Raw genomic sequence first — 8,935 nt, forward strand, 5'->3', positions numbered from 1 at the left:
CACTCCTCCCAATTTAGTGTCATCAGCGAACTTGCTGAGGGTACACTCAGTTCCCTCATCCAGGTCGTTGACGAAAATATTAAACAGCACTGGTCCCAGCACTGACCCCTGAGGGACTCCACTAGTCACAGACCTCCAGCTAGATTCTGCCCCATTGACCACAACTCTCTGCCTTCTTCCTTTCAACCAGTTCTTGATCCACCTCACTACCTGATCATCAAGCCCACACTTTCTTAGCTTATCTATGAGAATGCTGTGGGAGACAGTATCAAATGCCTTACTGAAATCAAGGAAAACCACATCTACCACTCTACCATCATCCCTCCACCTAGTCACTTCCTCATAGAAGGCTGTAAGGTTGGTCAAACATGACTTCCCCCTGGTAAAACCATGTTGGCTGTTCTTAATAACCCCGTCATCCTTGATATGCCTAGAGATGGAGTCAAGAATAAGTTGTTCCATCACCTTTCCAGGGACAGAGGTAAGGCTGACCGGTCTATAATTACCTGGGTCCTCCTTCTTGCCTTTCTTATAGACTGGTGTGACATTTGCCATCTTCCAATCCTCAGGCACCTCTCCCGTTTCCCACGATTTACCAAAGATTATGGAGAGTGGCCTAGCAATGACCTCCGCCAGCTCCCTCAGCACCCGTGGGTGCATTCCATCTGAACCCATTGATTTATAGATGTCCAGATTGCATAGCTGATCCCTAACCCAATCCTCATCTACCAAAGCAAATTCCTCCTTTGTCCTGACTCCTTCTGGGGCTACAGGAATCTGGGACCCCTGGGGGGAGTCTGCAGGAGTAAAGACAGAGGCAAAGAAAGCATTCAGCACTTCTGCCTTCTTTGTATCCTCTGTCTCCAGAGCACCCACCTCATTCAACAGTGGGTCTTATTTCCTCTTGTGTTAGTTTTATTTGCTATGTATTTGAAGAAGCCCTTTCTATTGTCCTTAATCCGACTTGCAAGATTAAGTTCCAAGGAGGCCTTAGCTGTCCTAATTGCCTCCCTACATCCTCTAACAACTGTCCTATATTACTCCCAGGTGGCCAGCCCCTCTTTCCATAATCCATAGATTCTTCTTTTCCACTTGAGTTTGCCCAGCAGCTCCTTGTTTAACCACGCTGGTCTCCTAGATCCCTTACTTGATTTCCTACTCACTGGGATGCTCTGATCCTGAGCTTGGAAGAAGTGGTTCTTGAATGCTGACCAACTATCATGAGCCCCTTTACCACCTAGTACCCTTTCCCATGGGACTTCCCTTAGCAGTCGATTGAACAGGCCAAAGTTGGCTCTTCGGAAATCCAGAACTGTGGCCTTGCTAGGTATTCTATATGTAATGCAAAGCCCTATGACACTTGCAAAGGAGTATTTTGGCCCCTTTCTGTATGCCGGAAAACAAAGAGAATTCTGGGAGGAAATAATTTTTTTGCTCCATGTCTGTCAGTCTGTGCTAGCATGCCTCACTGCTATGGAGTAAGAAAGTTGTACCCAGTCCTGAGCTCTGGCCCAGTGATTCTTCTGACATGCGAAGAACTACAGAAGCTTTAACTGTGGTATTGATGCACTGTGAGTATCCAGCTGACCATCTGTGTACAAGACTTTTCACTGCATTCTTTCTAGAGGTGCCTGTGCTTTGGGTCATGTCTATTTAAAATGATCAATCACCACCACCACCACCATGCACACATGCAAGATCTAGTTTCAGCTCTGAAAATCAGATCTCTTAATGCACCTCAGGATGGAGAATCAAAATCATGAGTCATTTAGGGGTCAACTGCAGTATAGATGTAGAAATATTCATCCAGTCTAACTGTAGAATTTTTGATCCTTCAATTGGACATGTAGGGCAGTATGGTTGTAAAAACCAAAGCTGTGTACACATTCATATCAGGAAACAGTAGAGACTTAATAGTAGGACATCTTACCTGAGTTGAACCTTTTAAATAGACCACTTAAGAGATCTCTGTGTGCACCATTCAGTTCTTTAGAAGGTAAAGCAATTTCTGGATCTCCCTTGTATTCCAGTAATTTTCCACTTTTCCACCATTATTTTCTGAATCCAATTTGTTATTGAAACAAACACTGCCTTAATGATTCTGCTTTCAAATAGTAGCTAGAATTTCCTATTCCCTGAACAAAACAGAACAGGCAGAGAAACCAGATGGAGCTGGAGGGTAAAATACGTATACAGTGGAACAAGAATCTGGCATCCTACTCTCTCCTACCAGAATCTCACTGTATTTAGTTGTTCTAATGCATGGTTTAATCACAAAGAATGTAGCATTTTTATTTTGTCTAACAATATGGAGAAGGAAAAAAATGAAGTGGCTGTTGATTTACATATATATTTTACAGTATCACTGTGATAATCCCAGGTGCCTTTGATTCCATGTAGTAAATACACGCTGTACAAAAGGAAGGAAAGCCTTCCAAAGATTTTAGGAATAACTATATGACACAAAGTCTGTCACTCCTCAGAGAGTGTAAATACTTACTGTTTTACTTCTTTTTGCAGCTCACAGTTGGAAAAGCTCTGCTTAAATGCTGTAGCTTCAACCAGGAAACTAGCCAACACTAAATGTATAATGAGGTGCAATAGAAATGCCTTCCTGAATAGCTACCTTTATTTTCCTGGACAAGACTGGATAGCTGTATGAAATATGGGATTATGAAGATACTGGACTGGACTCTCACCTTCTTTAGTTCCATGGATTCTAATTAAATATTCTGAGTTACGAATGTGTAAGAAGGAACAAACCAGCAGATTGAAACCCAAGCCCTGTAGCTAGCTTTACTTCCAGTAGCCAGTTTTTATAGCAGCATTACTAAGGATATAAAACAGATGCACAACTACCTATGGACAAAGGATTTTCAAATCATCACAGCAAGGAAGCTGGAGATGGCAAGCTTGGATTCTATTTGCAGCTCTGGCCTTGCCAGGTTTTTAATCATTTATTGCAGACTTTATTAATTAGTAATACAGGCCTGTAAGCAGCTCATCTTTTTGCATCTTTAGGCTTTCAACTATTTTCTATGCCTTTGCCATCCCCTTTGCAAAAGCTTGAAGAATGTTTTGCTATAGGTAACCACTGAGAAATGCAGCAGGTAGCAGTAAGTTTAGACCTGTATAGCCTAGGAATGCTTCCAAGCAGATGTGTAGAAGGCAGTTGTTTTAACGCACATGATTTTGCTCTGAAAACACATTTCTGAACATCATGTTATTTGTTTCCCTCCAAAACAGCAGGCATAGCAGCCTTTTCACCTAAATGCTTTTTCTCCTCTTAGAACCTGTGCAAATGGCGCAAGAGAATGAAAACAAAGTCATAGGTTCTTGGGCAGAAAAGAACACATACATTTCCACTGAATGCAAGTGATGTCTTTTTCATGCATAGCTCAGGTTAGAGGGCTCCATCTGTCATTTAGGAAATAGCTTTGAATCACTCATTGAATCCTGGATATTTGGGGTTCAAATCAGGCTCACTGTCCAGTAAGCCTAAGGCCTGAGAAAGAACTTCAGTGTCTGCTGCCTTCCCCTCTACCAGAGTTGTGCTTCTGCACAGACAATAGCTGAACCTACTTACTAATGACAAGTTCTAGCGTTGTCAGCAGTTCCAGTGTGTGCTGATGAACTTGGAGATGGGAGTTCTGCACAATGGCTTGGTCATCCTTTTCATGCACTGCTAAGCAGCAGACACTTACTGCCTTTTACACTGTGAGCATGGAATCAGACTGCCTGGGTGAACTATGGGCACCCATAGTGTTACGGCAGCGCCCATCCGCTAGCTTGTGGCACAGTTACAGCTATCAGTGCCGATCCGCCCTTGCCCCGTTCATAAACTGTAGGTTAATTTTTCTTGGTCGCTAGGTGGCAGAATTGCCGTTATTAAACAGTGCAAGATTTTTTTTCTTCAGTGCTTGCAAACTACTTCAGCTCTGTCCCTGTAATTGAATTGCTAAATCCTAGTAGAGGGAGCTGTGTGAAAGAATAACCAGGACTCTGTCTCAAGGGTATGATCTGTCCTGCAGCTGATGGGCCTCTTCCATTGTGCTAGATTCAAGACATGGGCAAATATATCAGATTCTACTGTTAATACAACCTTTCAGGCTTTGATTTGATGGTCTGGTGTCAACAGAGGTTCAACCCTGATTCTGGGAGGACTTTTCTATTTGCTAAACAATATTTGCACTTCTCATCAAGAGGAATCTGTCTCTGAGACACATCCTGTAGTGCTTTTGGCTAACAGTAGTGGAAATCTAAGCTCACATTACACCACAAGGGATCCCAGGGGATATATTTTTTGTGCTAAGTTAAAGCACTTGGAAAATTCAGGTTTGGAAAGCTCTTTTATTTTAACCTCTTTCTGCCAAAGTGTTCTAGGTTGGTATGAATCTTTGGGCCACACAAAATTAAAAGGACATTTAAATAATGTTTTTAATTCCAAGCACCTTTCTTATAATTGGAGAATGTCGAGTAAACACGTATAATGGGAATGTGATTTTATAGAAAGATCTTAAACTTACAAAATCTAGATAATGCTGCAGAAAAATGTAAACATAATGATACATGAAAGAGCTCCAAATCAAATCAGTTTCTAGTTTGATAAATCTTGAAGTTTCTATATCTTCTGTGCTTGGCCATAACAAGTCTTTGTTCAAAAGCAGCAGCAAATGGGGAGAACAAGATCTTCCACTAGTAAGACTGTTGTTTCCTATCCTGGTAGATTTGGCAATACCTAGGTGGCTGAAGAATGGCATAGAGAATTGCTCTGTGCTGGGGCTATCATGCAGCATAAAGAAACACTCTTGCCATCTTCCTTAATCCTGTAATTAGCATATTTTGTTGTCCATACTTTGGAGAGAATGACTCTTCAATAACTCATCCAGAAAAATGGAGGAAGGAGTGCAACTTGCCCATTAAATTAAGTTTCTGGCTGTCCACAAGGAAGCATGATATTTCAGTGTATGAACTGATGAAGGAATATCTGTCTCTCCTTGCATTTCATTCCAAATATGCAGTTGTCAAACTAGTAGCAGCATTTGAGGAGAGCTTGCTAGTATGAAAAGTCCTTTCAAATGTTCACAACAGTTGAGTAAGATTTCAAGATTTTGAACCAAAATCTGTGGACCTTGGGGGAAATGCAATTGCAATAAAAAGTTATGGCCTTACCTAGCTCCAGTTTTACATTTCACAGGCTTCATAATCTTCTGAACTGTGTTCCCAGATCTCAGTGTCTTCAGACATGAAACCCGATTTCAACTCTATGCCTTGAGCCCACTGGGAATTATTCTGCATGCACAATTCAATACTCTTAATCTTCACCAGCAGTATTCCCCCTGGTTGGAAGTATTGAAGGCTCTGAAGGAAATTGTTTTGCTGTGGCGATTCAATTAATTATATGTTTTCTTTTTGCTTCCTTTGGGTTTTGATACTCAAATGTGTTGTTGCTGTTCTTCTCTAGTGAGTTTTTTTTTCTCATTTTTCTTAGGAAAAAGGAAAGGGATTAACTATACGTGAAAGTATAATACGTAGGTACTTAATGCCTTTGCTATCTCAGACATTAACAGGAAGACCAGTTGTTGTTAGGGTACCCAGCCTTCTGAGCTGAAAGACAGAAATGGGGAGCAGAATGAAGCCTCTGCAGTCCAAGGGGAAATGATCAATGACCTGCTATTCTACTTAGACATTCACGTGTCTATGGGCTGTATGGGATCCGCCCAAGGGTACTGAGGGAGCTGGTGGAATTGCCTACCAAGCCACTTCCCACCATTTATCAGCAGTCCTGGCTACCACGAAGGTCACGGTGACTGGAGGTTAGCAAATGTGACATCTGTCTGCAAGAAGGGCCATAAGGAGGATCAGAGGAACTGCAGGCCTGTCAGTGTGACCTCAGTGCTAAGGAAGGTTATGGAGCACATCATCTTGAGTGCATCACACAGCATGTACAGGACAACCAGGTGATCAGCCCAGTCAGCATGGATTTTTGAAACGCAAGTTCTGCTTGACCAACCTGATCTACTTCTATGACAGGGTGACTTGTTTAGTGGATGAACGAAAGGCTGTGGATATTATTTACCTAGTCTTTCGTAAAGCCTCTGACACCATTTCCTACAGCGTTCTCATGGCTTGAAAGGATGTACCATTCACTGGATAAAAACCAGCTCCATGGCCAGTCCCAAAGAGTGGCGGTGAATGGGGTTAAATCCAGTTGGCAGATGGGCAGAAGTGGTGTTACCCAGGACTCACTACTGGGGCCAGTTCTATTTGGTGTCTTTATCAGTGATCTGAACAAGATGATTGAGTGCACCCTTGGTCAGTCTGCAGACAACACCAAGCTGGGTGGGAGCACTGATCTGCTGGAGGGTAGGAAGGCCCTGCAGAGGGATCTGGACAGGCTGGATCCATGGGCTCAGGCCAGTGGCATGAGGTTCAACAAGGCAAAGTCCTGGGTCCTGCACTTGGGCCACAACAACCCCATGCAACACTCCAGGCTTGGCAAAGAGTGGCTGGAAAGCTGCTTGGTGAAAAAGGACATGGGGGTGCTGATGGACAGCTGAACATGAGCAGCTTGAGCCCAGACAGCCAAGAAGGCCAATGGCATCCTGTTCCCTATATATAGTGTGGCCATGAGGGCCAAGGCAGTGATCATCCCCCTGTATACAGCACTGGTGAGGCTGCACCTCAAATTCTGTGTTCAGTTTTGGGGTCTTTACTACAGAAAGGACACTGAGGTGCTCGAGAGGATCCAGAGAAGGGCAACAAAGCTGGTGAGGCTCTAGAGAACACATCTTGTGAGGAGCAGCTGATGGAACTGGGGTTGTTTAGCCTGGAGAAAAGAAGGTTTGGGGGACCTTATTAATCTCTACAACTGCCTGGAAGGAGGTTGTAGAGAGGCAGGTGCCAGTCTCTTCTCCCAGTTGTCAAGTGATAAGAAGAACTGGCTCTAAGTTGTGCCAGGGGAGGGTTTATATTGGATATCTGGAAAAATTTCTTCAGTGAAAGGATTGTCAAGCATTGGAACAGGCTGCCCAGAGCAGTGGTGGGGTCACCACCCCTGGAGATATTTAAGAGATGTGTTGGTGTGGCATTTAGACATGGTTTAGTGATTTACTTAGCAGCGTTACCTTTATGGTTGGACTTTATGATCTTCAGAGTCATTTCCAACCTAAACGATTCTATGATTCTACAAAAGTGGCATCTTTAGTGGCATCTTTAACGTATGTCACATTTGAAATGGGAGCAAAGTTTATTTTTGATTCTGACATATATGGAAGCTGCTAAAGACAAGATGTTTGGCTGAAACTGGAGGATCCAATTGTTCCATTTGTGTTGTCTATGGAAATAAGTGCATTTCATAAGTATTGTTGCTTTACACAATACAATATTCTAAGTCTCATTTCACTATTCAAATGTTACAATACTTTATTTGCAAGCAGATGGAAGGGTCCCTTACAATACTGTGGTCAAGGTTTGGAAGGCAGACGCAGGCAATGTGAGAATGAAGATGTTGGGCCCACTGTTGGAGAGGATTTGTTTCAAGACCATCTTAAGAACTTGAATATATACAAGTCCATGGGACCTGATGAAATCCATCCATGGATCCTGAAGGAGCTGGCAAATGAAGTTGCTAAAACAATGTCTATAACATTTGAAAAATCATGGTAGTCAGGTGAAGTTCCTGACAACTGAAAAAAGGGAAATATAACCCCCATTTTCAAGAAGAGGCAAATGGATGACCCAGGGAATTACAGACCACTAAGTCCCACCTCTGTGCCTGGCAAAATCTTGGAGCAGATTCTCCTGGAAGGCATGCTAGGGCACATGGAAAACAACAAGGTGCTTGGTGACAGCCAGCATGGCTTCACTAAGGGGAAATGCTGCCTGACCAATTTGGTGGCCTTCTATGATGGGGCTAAAGAACTGATGGACAGGGGTGGAGCTGTTAATGTCTTCTACCTGGACTTGTGCAAAGCGTTCGACACTGTCCCACACAACATCCTTGTCTCTAAATTGGAGAGACATCAATTTGATAGGTGAACCACTCAGTGGATAAAGAACTGGCTGGATGGTCGCACGCAAAGAGTTGTGGTCAACGGTTCAATGTCCGGCTGGAGATCAGTAACAAGTGGTGTCCCTCTGGGATCGGTGCTGGGACCAATCTTGTTCAACATCTTTGTCGCTGACATGGACAGTGGGATTGAGTGCACCCTCAACAAGTTTGCCAATGACACCAAGCTGTGTGGTTTGGTTGATATGCTGAAGGGAAGGAATGCCATCCAGAGGGACCTTGACACGCTTGTGAGGTGGGCTGATGCCAACCTCATGAAGTTTAATCATGCCAAGTGCAAGGTCCTACACCTGAGTTGGAGCAATCCCAGGCACAGCTACAGGTTGGGCAGAGAAGAGATTCAGAGCAGCCCTGCAGAGAAGGACTTGGGGGTGTTGGTTGATGAGAAAATGAACATGAGCTGGCTTCAGTGTGCACTTACAGCCCAGAAACCTGCTGTATCCTGGGCCACATCAAAAGGAGCATGACCAGCAGGTTGAAGGAGGTGATCCTGCCCCTCTGCTCTCGTGAGACCTCACCTGGAGTATTGTGTGCAGTTCTGGTGTCCTCAACATAAAAAAGACATGGAACTGTTGGAACAAGTCCAGAGGAGGGCCCCAAGGATGATCAGGGGACTGGAGCACCTTCCATATGAAGACAGGCTGAGAAAGTTGGGGCTGTTCAGCCTTCCAATATTTGAAGGGGGCCTATAAGGACACTGGGGATGGACTCTTCTTAGGGATTGTATTGACAGGACAAGGGGCAACGCGTTAAAACTTAAAACAGGGGAGGTTTAGATTGGATATAAGGAAGAAATTCTTTACTGTAAGGGTGGTGAGGCACTGGAATGGGTTGCCCAGGGAAGCTGTGAATGCTTCATCCCTG

This window comes from Melopsittacus undulatus, chromosome Z (assembly GCF_012275295.1).
Source record: "Melopsittacus undulatus isolate bMelUnd1 chromosome Z, bMelUnd1.mat.Z, whole genome shotgun sequence".
Lineage (NCBI taxonomy): Eukaryota > Metazoa > Chordata > Aves > Psittaciformes > Psittaculidae > Melopsittacus > Melopsittacus undulatus.